Source organism: Cherax quadricarinatus, unplaced genomic scaffold (assembly GCF_038502225.1).
Source record: "Cherax quadricarinatus isolate ZL_2023a unplaced genomic scaffold, ASM3850222v1 Contig22, whole genome shotgun sequence".
Classification (NCBI taxonomy): Eukaryota; Metazoa; Arthropoda; class Malacostraca; order Decapoda; family Parastacidae; genus Cherax; species Cherax quadricarinatus.
The window spans coordinates 443,361-455,790 of record NW_027195048.1 but is presented as its reverse complement, the minus strand read 5'-3'; positions in this window follow the sequence as shown (position 1 = coordinate 455,790).

The following is a 12,430-nucleotide window of genomic DNA, read 5'->3' as shown; positions in this document are numbered from 1 at the left end:
CATCCTAGTTCAATCTTTTCATTTTTGTTGGTATATCAGAGTTTTAATATCCTAATGAATTAGGACTCATAACATTATCATCAAAGACAACCCACTCTTTTGTAAAACATTTCTTAGTATTCATCATCAGGATCAAGATCATCAACTAACCTATCTTCTTATTCCTACACTCTAATTTTAGCTCATTTCTTTAGTTCTCCTCCTAATATCGATGTTTAGATCTTCCTTCTATGTCATCTCATAACATCACTTCAGTCTCGGTATAAAGTCATTGATAATTTTAAAATAATCCCAATATGTATATCTTTTCAAAGTTCTACATCTAAGTTTATTACATATTATCTTAGATTTGTTGTATTTATTCTATTTATTCTCTTTGATTTTCTATAAAAAAATTTATACCACTTACATATCAGCAAAAATTCACTAAAAATTTTGAAACCGGTATAATATCTGGGGCGCAGGTACCATGTGACGTTGTGGTTTAGCGCTTCTTTTTGATTATAATAATAATATCAAGTGAGGTGACAGTGATCTCATTGTAGTTTAACTAACCTCGAAGTCACTTTGATTTATATAAACAGGATACTTTAATGTATCCATAATAAAATGGCTTGTATGTTTGCTCTCGTGTTGTCACCAGGCGACGAGCCTGGTGACAACACCTTCCATTTCACACACTGAACGTCCGGGTTTGATTCCCGGCAAAGGGTGGTAACTTTGAGCATCTTTCCTTACACCGGTTGTACCTGTTCACTCCTCAGTATAAAATGGGTATCTGGGTGTTAGTCAACTATGTGGGTCGCATCCTGGAACAAAATTGAATTAATTTGCCCGAAATGCTCCGCATATCAAGCGGCTTTTTACATAGTAGTATGTCATTGATGTCAACTAGGACTATATACCTGCAACAGCACATCAGTTTTGTGCACATTTATTCGTATGGTCCCCCCCCCAACCAGTCCACCCTGCCTGTCCCCCCTGCCTGTCTCCCCCCCCTGCCTGTCTCCCCCCCCTGCCTGTCCACACCCTCGTAAATCTCTCACTTTCACATACACAGCCCTCGCTCCTGGCTTTCACTTTCACACATACACACACAAGTCTCACACCCGGCTCTAACTTTCATACACACACAGGCATCGCACCCGGCTCTCTTACACACACAGGCCTCGCACCCGGCTCTCACACACACACACACAGGCTTCGCACCCAGCTCTCACACTCACACAAGCCTCGCACCCGGCTCTCACACACACACAAGCCTCGCACCCGGCTCTCACACACACAAGCCTCGCACCCGGCTCTCACACACACACAAGCCTCGCACCCGGCTCTCACACACGCAAGCCTCGCACCCGGCTCTCTCTCACACACACAGGCCTCGCACCCGGCTCTCTCACCCACACACAGGCCTCGCACCCGGCTCTCACAAACACACAAGCCTCGCACCCGGCTCACACACACACACACACAAAGACAGGATGTTCCAGGGAGGGGACACAGAAACAAGAGGCCACAATTGGAAGTTGAAGACACAAATGAGTCAGAGAGATATTAGGAAGTATTTCTTCAGTCATAGAGTTGTAAGGCAGTGGAATAGCCTAGAAAATGACGTAGTGGAGGCAGGAACCATACACAGTTTTAAGACGAGGTTTGATAAAGCTCATGGAGCGGGGAGAGAGAGGGCCCAGTAGCAACCGGTGAAGAGGCGGGGCCAGGAGCTAAGACTCGACCCCTGCAACCACAAATAGGTGAGTACAAATAGGTGAGTACAGGCCTCGCACCCGGCTCTCTCACACACACACAGGCTTCGCACCCGGCTCTCACACACACACAAGCCTCGCACCCGGCTCACACACACACACACACAGACCTCGCACCCGGCTCTCTCACACACACACACACAAGCCTCGCACCCGGCTCACACACACACACACACATACACAAGCCTCGCACCCGGCGCTCTCTCTCTCTCACACACACACACACACACACACACACACAACCGTTGTGGGTCTACTACCAAACCGTTGTGGGTCTACTAGGCGCTGTTGCCACACAGATTCAAACATACAAAGATCAAAGTGAGTGTGGAAGCGGGTGTTCAAGAATTACCAGCGTTTGGCTAACAAGTGAAATGTGGGGCACCATACAGTGAGAGTGAAAAAGTTAATAAGCAAAAGGAGAAAGGAAAAATAAAATATATAACAAGGGAAGGTGGCAGCAGTAGGCCTGCTGAAGCAGTGACGTCACGACAAGTTGTGTGCCATTATACATATACAGTGAAGTGTATATAATGTGAAGTGTATACTATCATAAGTGAAAAGTGAAATCGCGTGAGGAACGCAGGATGTATGAGCATATATGGTTATAAACATCACGGGTGAAGGATCTCCAATATAGGGATTTAAGGCCTACGCACGACGACTTCGTCATCAGCATCTGGCAACTTGTCACCGCACCGTTGCCAGTGCAACTATCACTCACCTATTTGTGGTTTGCATGTTGCAGGCTCTGGCTTCTGGCCTTGCATCACTGTTAGATACTGGTCACTCACTCCTGCAAGCTATTACCAGAATTAGAGTAGAAATAGCATAGGTAAAGGCTCAACGCAGTTGAACCAGCGACCAAGATAGTGTTGACGAGTGTAGGAGGACAGCAGTCTAGCGAGGAGTAACATAGGGGTAAGGCAGTATTACTACCAGTAGTCATTAGCAGTAAGAATACCTAGGAAGCTAGGAAGTCCTCTCTCAATGTTAACAAGGAATAGGATAATAACCAGCAATAATTGATACTTAAATCCAGAAAGGGCAATAAGTGGAGAGAGTAGCATTACTAGGAAAGACAGCTGGGACTAAATTTTGAGCCTACGCGACAGAGAGGTATAACGGATCTTTAAACCACACCACCTACCCTCCCCCTAACCATCCCTCCCTCACACACACACACACACAAACACACAAGGGCAGACATAGTAGCAATTTCCGCTTTTTATAACCCAGAATTACTGGTATGTATTAACAGTATCTCCCCCTCATACCTCCCCCATACACACGAACACACACGTATACACACATACACACACACACACCTGTGCTAGGACAAAATGGTAACTAACTAACTAGGCGAATACATACACACATACACACACACACACACACACACACACATACACACACACACACACACACACACACACACACACACACACACATACATACACACACACAAACACACACACAAACACACGCACACACACACATACACATTGGGAGAACTTGGACCCACATGGGGGCCAAGATACATGGAGGGCTAAGATGATGGAGGTGGTACTGGAAAACTTCATGTGCCAACACGTAAGGGACACTACAAGAGAGAGAGGAGAGGATGAACCAGCAAGGCTGGACTTAGTATTCACCTTGAGTAGTGCAGATATCGAGGACATCACATATGAAAGACCCCTTGGGGCCAGTGACCATGTGGTTTTAAGCTTCGAATACACAGTAGAGCTACAAGTGGAGGGAGAAGCAGGAAGGCCGGGACGAATGAAGCCAAACTACAAGAAAGGGGACTACACAGGAATGAGGAACTACCTGAACGGGGTTCAGTGGGACAGAGAACTGGCAGGGAAGCCAGTTAATGAGATGATGGAATATGTAGCAACAAAATGCAAGGAGGCTGAGGAGAGGTTTGTACCCAAGGGTAACAGGAATAATGAAAAAGCCAGGATGAGCCCATGGTTTACCCAAAGGTGCAGGGAGGCAAAAACCAAGTGTGTTAGGGAATGGAAGAAATATAGAAGGGAAAGGACCCAGGAGAATAAGGAGAACAGTCGTAGAGCCAGAAACGAATATGCACAGATAAGAAGGGAGGCCCAAAAACAATATGAAAATGACATAGCAGCGAAAGCCAAATCTGACCCGAAACTGTTGTACAGCCACATCAGGAGGAAAACAACAGTCAAGGACCAGGTAATCAGGCTAAGGAAGGAAGGAGGAGAGACAACAAGAAATGACCGTGAAGTATGTGAAGAACTCAACAAGAGATTCAAAGAAGTGTTCACAGAGGAGACAGAAGGGACTCCAGAAAGACGGAGAGGTGGGGCACACCACCAAGTGCTGGACACAGTGCACACAACCGAGGAAGAAGTGAAGAGGCTTCTGAGTGAGCTAGATACCTCAAAGGCAATGGGGCCAGATAACTTCTCCCCATGGGTATTGAGAGAGGGAGCAGAGGCGCTATGTGTACCCCTAACAACAATATTCAATACATCTATCGAAACAGGGAGAATGCCTGAGGCATGGAAGACAGCAAATGTAGTCCCAATCTTTAAAAAAGGAGACAGACATGAAGCATTAAACTACAGACCAGTGTCACTGACATGTATAGTATGCAAAATCATGGAGAAGACTATCAGGAGAAGAGTGGTGGAACACCTAGAAAGGAACGATCTCATCAACAGCAGCCAACATGGTTTCAGGGACGGGAAATCCTGTGTCACAAACCTACTGGAGTTCTATGACATGGTGACAGCAGTAAGACAAGAGAGAGAGGGGTGGGTGGATTGCATTTTCTTGGACTGCAAGAAGGCGTTTGACACAGTTCCACACAAGAGATTGGTGCAAAAACTGGAGGACCAAGCAGGGATAACAGGGAAGGCACAACAATGGATCAGGGAATACTTGTCAGGAAGACAGCAGCGAGTCATGGTACGTGGCGAGGTGTCAGAGTGGGCACCTGTGACCAGCGGGGTCCCGCAGGGGTCAGTCCTAGGACCAGTGCTGTTTCTGGTATTTGTGAACGACATGACGGAAGGAATAGACTCTGAGGTGTCCCTGTTTGCAGATGACGTGAAGTTGATGAGAAGAATTCACTCGATCGAAGACCAGGCAGAACTACAAAGGGATCTGGACAGGCTGCAGACCTGGTCCAGCAATTGGCTCCTGGAGTTCAATCCCACCAAGTGCAAAGTCATGAAGATTGGGGAAGGGCAAAGAAGGCCGCAGACGGAGTACAGTCTAGGGGGTCAGAGACTACAAACCTCACTCAAGGAAAAAGATCTTGGGGTGAGTATAACACCAGGCACATCTCCTGAAGCGCACATCAACCAAATAACTGCTGCAGCATATGGGCGCCTAGCAAACCTCAGAACAGCATTCCGACATCTTAATAAGGAATCATTCAGGACCCTGTACACCGTGTACGTTAGGCCCATATTGGAGTATGCGGCACCAGTTTGGAACCCACACCTAGCCAAGCACGTGAAGAAACTAGAGAAAGTGCAAAGGTTTGCAACAAGACTAGTCCCAGAGCTAAGAGGTATGTCCTACGAGGAGAGGTTAAGGGAAATCAACCTGACGACACTGGAGGACAGGAGAGATAGGGGGGACATGATAACGACATACAAAATACTGAGAGGAATTGACAAGGTGGACAAAGACAGGATGTTCCAGAGATTGGACACAATAACAAGGGGACACAGTTGGAAGCTGAAGACACAGATGAATCACAGGGATGTTAGGAAGTATTTCTTCAGCCACAGAGTAGTCAGTAAGTGGAATAGTTTTTGAAGCGATGTAGTGGAGGCAGGATCCATACATAGCTTTAAGCAGAGGTGTGATAAAGCTCACGGCTCAGGGAGAGTGACCTAGTAGCGATCAGTGAAGAGGCGGGGCCAGGAGCTCGGACTCGACCCCCACAACCTCAACTAGGTGAGTACAACTAGGTGAGTACAAGCACACATGCACACACACACACACATATGCACACACATACTCACACACACACACACACACACACACACACACACACACACACACACACACACACACACACTGTAAGTAGGTGCAGGTCAAGTCCCAGGAGGGTGGGGGTCAGGTCACAAGAAGTTGTGGTCGGTCAAGGACCACTGAGACTCCACATTACACCGCACAAGTCTCCTACCTTTCAGACACATAATAAACCCACACATAATCCCACACATAATTACATACACATACACACACACACACACACACACACACACACACACACACTCACACACACTCACACACACTCACACACACACACATACACTCCCCCCCTCCCCACCGACATCTCATTCCTTCCCCTGATCCCTCCTCTCCCTCTTTCACCCTCCCCCTCCCCACCTCTCCCTCATTCCCCCTCTCCCTCTCCCACTCACCCACTTGCTTCTCCCTCCTTCCCACTCCCCATATTCCCCCCTAAATCCCCCTCCCCACTCCTCTCCCACATAGCCACAGTTCCTGTTCTACCTCCCCCCCCCCCCCACACTCTGACATACACACTACTAACCTAACACACAGAATTACATAGGTTTCCCACTCTGAGGCAATCAGGATAAAACAAAAATGGGTTGCCAGAGAGCAGGAAGAAAAGCCAAGGGGCGGGAGGAGGAAGCTGCAAAGGAAGATTGGGCAGCAGAGCTCATAAAAAGGGAACATGAATGGGAAAAGAAACTAGAAGAACTTAGCATGAGAATGGAAGAGAGGATAGATATGGAAAGCAGGAAGTGGGAGGTGCAAGTCAAAGCAGAAGAGGCTAGGATACAGAGTTTAGAAGAGGAACTGAAAAATCTGAAAAAGCCTAAAGAGCTAAAGAACATTTTGGGATTGCCATCAGAGACTGCTACCTCAGTCACAAATAAGGGGACTGTAGGGAAAGAAGGAGCAAAACTGCATGTAGAAGCTCTATCAGTGGAGACTGTAGTAAATGAAATAGCTAAGCTATATGTGGAGGCCCTAACAGACCACAGCAGAGCCCAGGGAAAGCCGAGAAGGGAAAATGGCAGGCCACTGAGCCCAAGTACATTAGCTAGTGAAACTGAAGAAAGAAAAGCTGCAATGGAGGAAAGAAAATTGAATGAGGGGATACACAGAGATATGCAGTGGAAGTATGAAAGGGTGAGGTCAATCTTTATGTATGGCTCCAGGAAGTTGAAGGGGAAACATATGAAGCAAGAAAACAAGGGAAAAAAAAGCAATTGAAAGCATCATGAAAGCAATAGGAGAAGACGACATGACCCAGCTGGAAAATTTTTGGAGAATAGGGGGGGTTATGAAAAAAAAGAACCCGGCCATTGAAAGTGACCTTCAAGGCAGAATCGACTCGGAACAGGATCCTACAGGAGAAAGCATGATTAAGGGACATGCCGGCATACAGGAAGGTGTATCTCGACTGCGACAGAACACAAGAAGAAAGGCAGAAACTGAGAGAGATGGTACAAAGGCGAAAGGAGGAAAGAGAGGGGATGGAGAAGACAGACAGGAGATCCCAGACCGAGGAAGAAGATCAAATACAGCCTCCCTCACGACTTCCTATAGAAGCCTCCCAACCAGGTCAACCCCAGTGCAACCAAACACTCTAAACCAAAACACCCTTGCCACATCCAATGCCCCCACCCACTGTATTACAAACTCCACCCCCACAGCAACCACCCATAGTTCCTTATAAGGTCTCCCACTTCCCCAACCCCAATACACCTCCCAGACCACAGTCTTAGAAAAGAAGTTGAAGGTGTGGTATACAAATGCAGATGGAATAACAAATAAGTATGAGGAGTGGCACAAAAGAATCAAGGAGACATCCCCAGACATAATAGCACTCACAGAAACAAAACTCACCAGAATAATAACAAATTCAATCTTTCCATCCGGAGGAGTTGCACTGCTCATTAAAAACCAGTGGGGTTTTGAGAAAATGAAAGGAATGGATGGCACGGGCGAAAGGGACTACTTAGTAGGAGCAATCCAGTCTGAGGGACATAAGGTGATAATTGCAGTAATGTACAACCCACCACAGAACTGCAGGAGGCCAAGACAAAAATATGATGAGAGCAACAGAGCAATGGTCGACACACTAGCCGAGGTGGCCAGGAGAGCACACATGGGGGGAGCAAAGTTACTAGTTATGGGTGATTTCAATCACAAGGAGATTGACTGGGAAAACCTGGAGCCCCATGGGGGTCCCAAAACATGGAGAGCCAAGATGATGGATGTGGCACTGGAAAACCTCATGCATCAACATGTTAGAGACACTACCAGAGAGAGAGGAGAGGATGAACCAGCAAGACTGGACCTTGTATTCACCTTGAGTAGTTCGGACATCGAGGATATCATGTATGAAAGGCCCCTGGGAGCTAGTGATCATATGATTCTGTGCTTCGACTACATTGTTGAGCCCCAAGTGGAGAGAGTAGCAGGAATAGGTTGGGAAAACCAAACTACAAAGGGGGGAACTACTCAGGCATGAGGAACTTCCTTCAAGACATTCAGTGGGAGAGGGAACTGACAGGAAAACCAGTACAAGAAATGATGGACTATGTGGCAGCAAAATGCAAGGAGGCAGAGGAGAGGTTTGTTCCCAAGGGAAACAGAAATAATGGGAAGAACAGAACGAGTCCTTGGTTCACCCAAAGGTGTAGGGAGGCAAAAACTAGGTGTACTAGAGAATGGAAAAGGTACAGAAGACAGAGAACTCAGGAAAATAAAGAGATTAGCCGAAGAGCCAGAAACGAATATGCACAGATAAGAAGGGAGACTCAGCGACAATATGAAAATGACATAGCATCAAAAGTCAAGACTGACCCGAAGCTGTTGTACAGCCACATAAGGAGGAAAACAACAGTCAAGGACCAGGTAATCAGACTGAGGAAGGGTGATGGGGAATTCACAAGAAACGACCGAGAGGTATGTCAGGAGCTCAACACAAGATTTAAAGAAGTATTTACAGTGGAAACCAGTAGGACTCAAGGAAATCAGAACAGGGGGGTACACCAGCAAGTGCTGGATGAGGTACATATAACCAAGGAGAAGGTGAAGAAGCTGCTATGCGAACTTGACACCTCAAAGGCGGTGGGACCAGACAACATCTCTCCGTGGGTCCTTAAAGAGGGAGCAGAGATATTGTGTGTGCCATTAACAAAGATCTTCAACACATCATTTGAAACTGGGCAACTCCCTGAGGTATGGAAGATGGCAAATGTAGTCCCAATTTTTAAAAAGGGAGACAGACATGAAGCACTAAACTACAGACCTGTATCACTAACGTGTATAGTATGCAAGGTCATGGAGAAGATCGTCAGGAGGAGAGTGGTGGAACACCTGGAAAGAAACGAGTGTATAATTGACAACCAGCACGGTTTCAGGGAAGGAAAATCCTGTGTCACAAACCTACTAGAGTTTCATGACAAGGTGACAGAAGTAAGACAAGAGAGAGAGGGGTGGATCGACTGCATTTTTTTGGACTGCAAGAAGGCCTTCGACACAGTTCCTCACAAGAGGTTACTACAAAAGCTAGAGGATCAGGCACACATAACAGGAAGGCACTGCAATGGATCAGAGAATACCTGACAGGGAGGCAACAACGAGTCATGGTACGTGACGAGGTGTCAGAGTGGGCGCCTGTGACAAGCGGGGTTCCACAGGGGTCAGTCCTAGGACCTGTGCTGTTCTTGGTATGTGTGAACGACATAACGGAAGGGATAGACTCAGAAGTGTCCTTGTTTGCAGATGATGTGAAGTTAATGAGAAGAATCAAATCGGATGAGGATCAGGCAGAACTACAAAAAGACCTGGACAGGCTACAAGCCTGGTCCAGCAACTGGCTCCTTGAGTTTAGCCCTGCCAAATGCAAAGTCATGAAGATTGGGGAAGGGCAAAGAAGACCGCAGACACAATATAGTTTAGATGGCCAAAGACTCCAAACCTCACTCAAGGAAAACGATCTGGGAGTGAGTATAACACCGAGCATATCTCCTGAGGCGCACATCAATCAGATAACTGCTGCAGCATACAGGCGCCTGGCAAACCTATGGATAGCGTTCCGATACCTCAGTAAGGATTCGTTCAAGACTCTGTATACCATTTACGTCAGGCCCATACTGGAGTATGCAGCACCAGTTTCGACTCTACACCTAGTCAAGCACATCAAGAAATTAGAGAAAGTGCAAAGGTTTGCAACAAGACTAGTCCCAGAGCTACGGGGATTGTCCTACGAAGAAAGGTTGAGGGAAATCGGCCTGACGACACTGGAGGACAGGAGGGTCAGGGGAGACATGATAACGACATATAAAATACTGCGCGGAATAGACAAGGTGGACAAAGAAGGGATGTTCCAGAGAAGGGACACAGACACAAGAGGTCACAATTGGAAGTTGAAGACTCAGATGAATCAAAGGGATTTTAGGAAGTATTTCTTCAGTCATAGAGTAGTCAGGCCGTGGAATAGCCTAGAAAGTGACGTAGTGGAGGCGGGAACCATACATAGTTTTAAGGCGAGGTATGATAGAGCTCATGGGGCAGGGAGAGAGAGGACCTAGTAGCAATCAGCGAAGAGGCGGGGCCAGGAGCTATGACTCGACCCCTGCAGCCACAAATAGGTGAGTACAAATAGGTGAGTACACACACAAGCCTCGTATCCGGCTCTCTCTCTCACATACACACACACACACACACAAGAAAGGGGACTACACAGGAATGAGGAACTACCTGAACGGGGTTCAGTGGGACAGAGGACTGGCAGGGAAGCCAGTTAATGAGATGATGGAATATGTAGCAACAAAATGCAAGGAGGCTGAGGAGAGGTTTGTACCCAAGGGTAACAGGAATAATGAAAAAGCCAGGATGAGCCCATGGTTTACCCAAAGGTGCAGGGAGGCAAAAACCAAGTGTGCTAGGGAATGGAAGAAATATAGAAGGGAAAGGACCCAGGAGAATAAGGAGAACAGTCGTAGAGCCAGAAACGAATATGCACAGATAAGAAGGGAGGCCCAAAAACAATATGAAAATGACATAGCAGCGAAAGCCAAATCTGACCCGAAACTGTTGTACAGCCACATCAGGAGGAAAACAACAGTCAAGGACCAGGTAATCAGGCTAAGGAAGGAAGGAGGAGAGACAACAAGAAATGACCGTGAAGTATGTGAAGAACTCAACAAGAGATTCAAAGAAATGTTCACAGAGGAGACAGAAGGGACTCCAGAAAGACGGAGAGGTGGGGCACACCACCAAGTGCTGGACACAGTGCACACAACCGAGGAAGAAGTGAAGAGGCTTCTGAGTGAGCTAGATACCTCAAAGGCAATGGGGCCAGATAACATCTCCCCATGGGTATTGAGAGAGGGAGCAGAGGCGCTATGTGTACCCCTAACAACAATATTCAATACATCTATCGAAACAGGGAGATTGCCTGAGGCATGGAAGACAGCAAATGTAGTCCCAATCTTTAAAAAAGGAGACAGACATGAAGCATTAAACTACAGACCAGTGTCACTGACATGTATAGTATGCAAAATCATGGAGAAGATTATCAGGAGAAGAGTGGTGGAACACCTAGAAAGGAACGATCTCATCAACAGCAGCCAACATGGTTTCAGGGACGGGAAATCCTGTGTCACAAACCTACTGGAGTTCTATGACATGGTGACAGCAGTAAGACAAGAGAGAGAGGGGTGGGTGGATTGCATTTTCTTGGACTGCAAGAAGGCGTTTGACACAGTTCCACACAAGAGATTGGTGCAAAAACTGGAGGACCAAGCAGGGATAACAGGGAAGGCACTACAATGGATCAGGGAATACTTGTCAGGAAGACAGCAGCGAGTCATGGTACGTGGCGAGGTGTCAGAGTGGGCACCTGTGACCAGCGGGGTCCCGCAGGGGTCAGTCCTAGGACCAGTGCTGTTTCTGGTATTTGTGAACGACATGACGGAAGGAATAGACTCTGAGGTGTCCCTGTTTGCAGATGACGTGAAGTTGATGAGAAGAATTCACTCGATCGAAGACCAGGCAGAACTACAAAGGGATCTGGACAGGCTGCAGACCTGGTCCAGCAATTGGCTCCTGGAGTTCAATCCCACCAAGTGCAAAGTCATGAAGATTGGGGAAGGGCAAAGAAGGCCGCAGACGGAGTACAGTCTAGGGGGTCAGAGACTACAAACCTCACTCAAGGAAAAAGATCTTGGGGTGAGTATAACACCAGGCACATCTCCTGAAGCGCACATCAACCAAATAACTGCTGCAGCATATGGGCGCCTAGCAAACCTCAGAACAGCATTCTGACATCTTAATAAGGAATCATTCAGGACCCTGTACACCGTGTACGTTAGGCCCATATTGGAGTATGCGGCACCAGTTTGGAACCCACACCTAGCCAAGCACGTGAAGAAACTAGAGAAAGTGCAAAGGTTTGCAACAAGACTAGTCCCAGAGCTAAGAGGTATGTCCTACGAGGAGAGGTTAAGGGAAATCAACCTGACGACACTGGAGGACAGGAGAGATAGGGGGGGACATGATAACGACATACAAAATACTGAGAGGAATTGACAAGGTGGACAAAGACAGGATGTTCCAGAGATTGGACACAGTAACAAGGGGACACAGTTGGAAGCTGAAGACACAGATGAATCACAGGG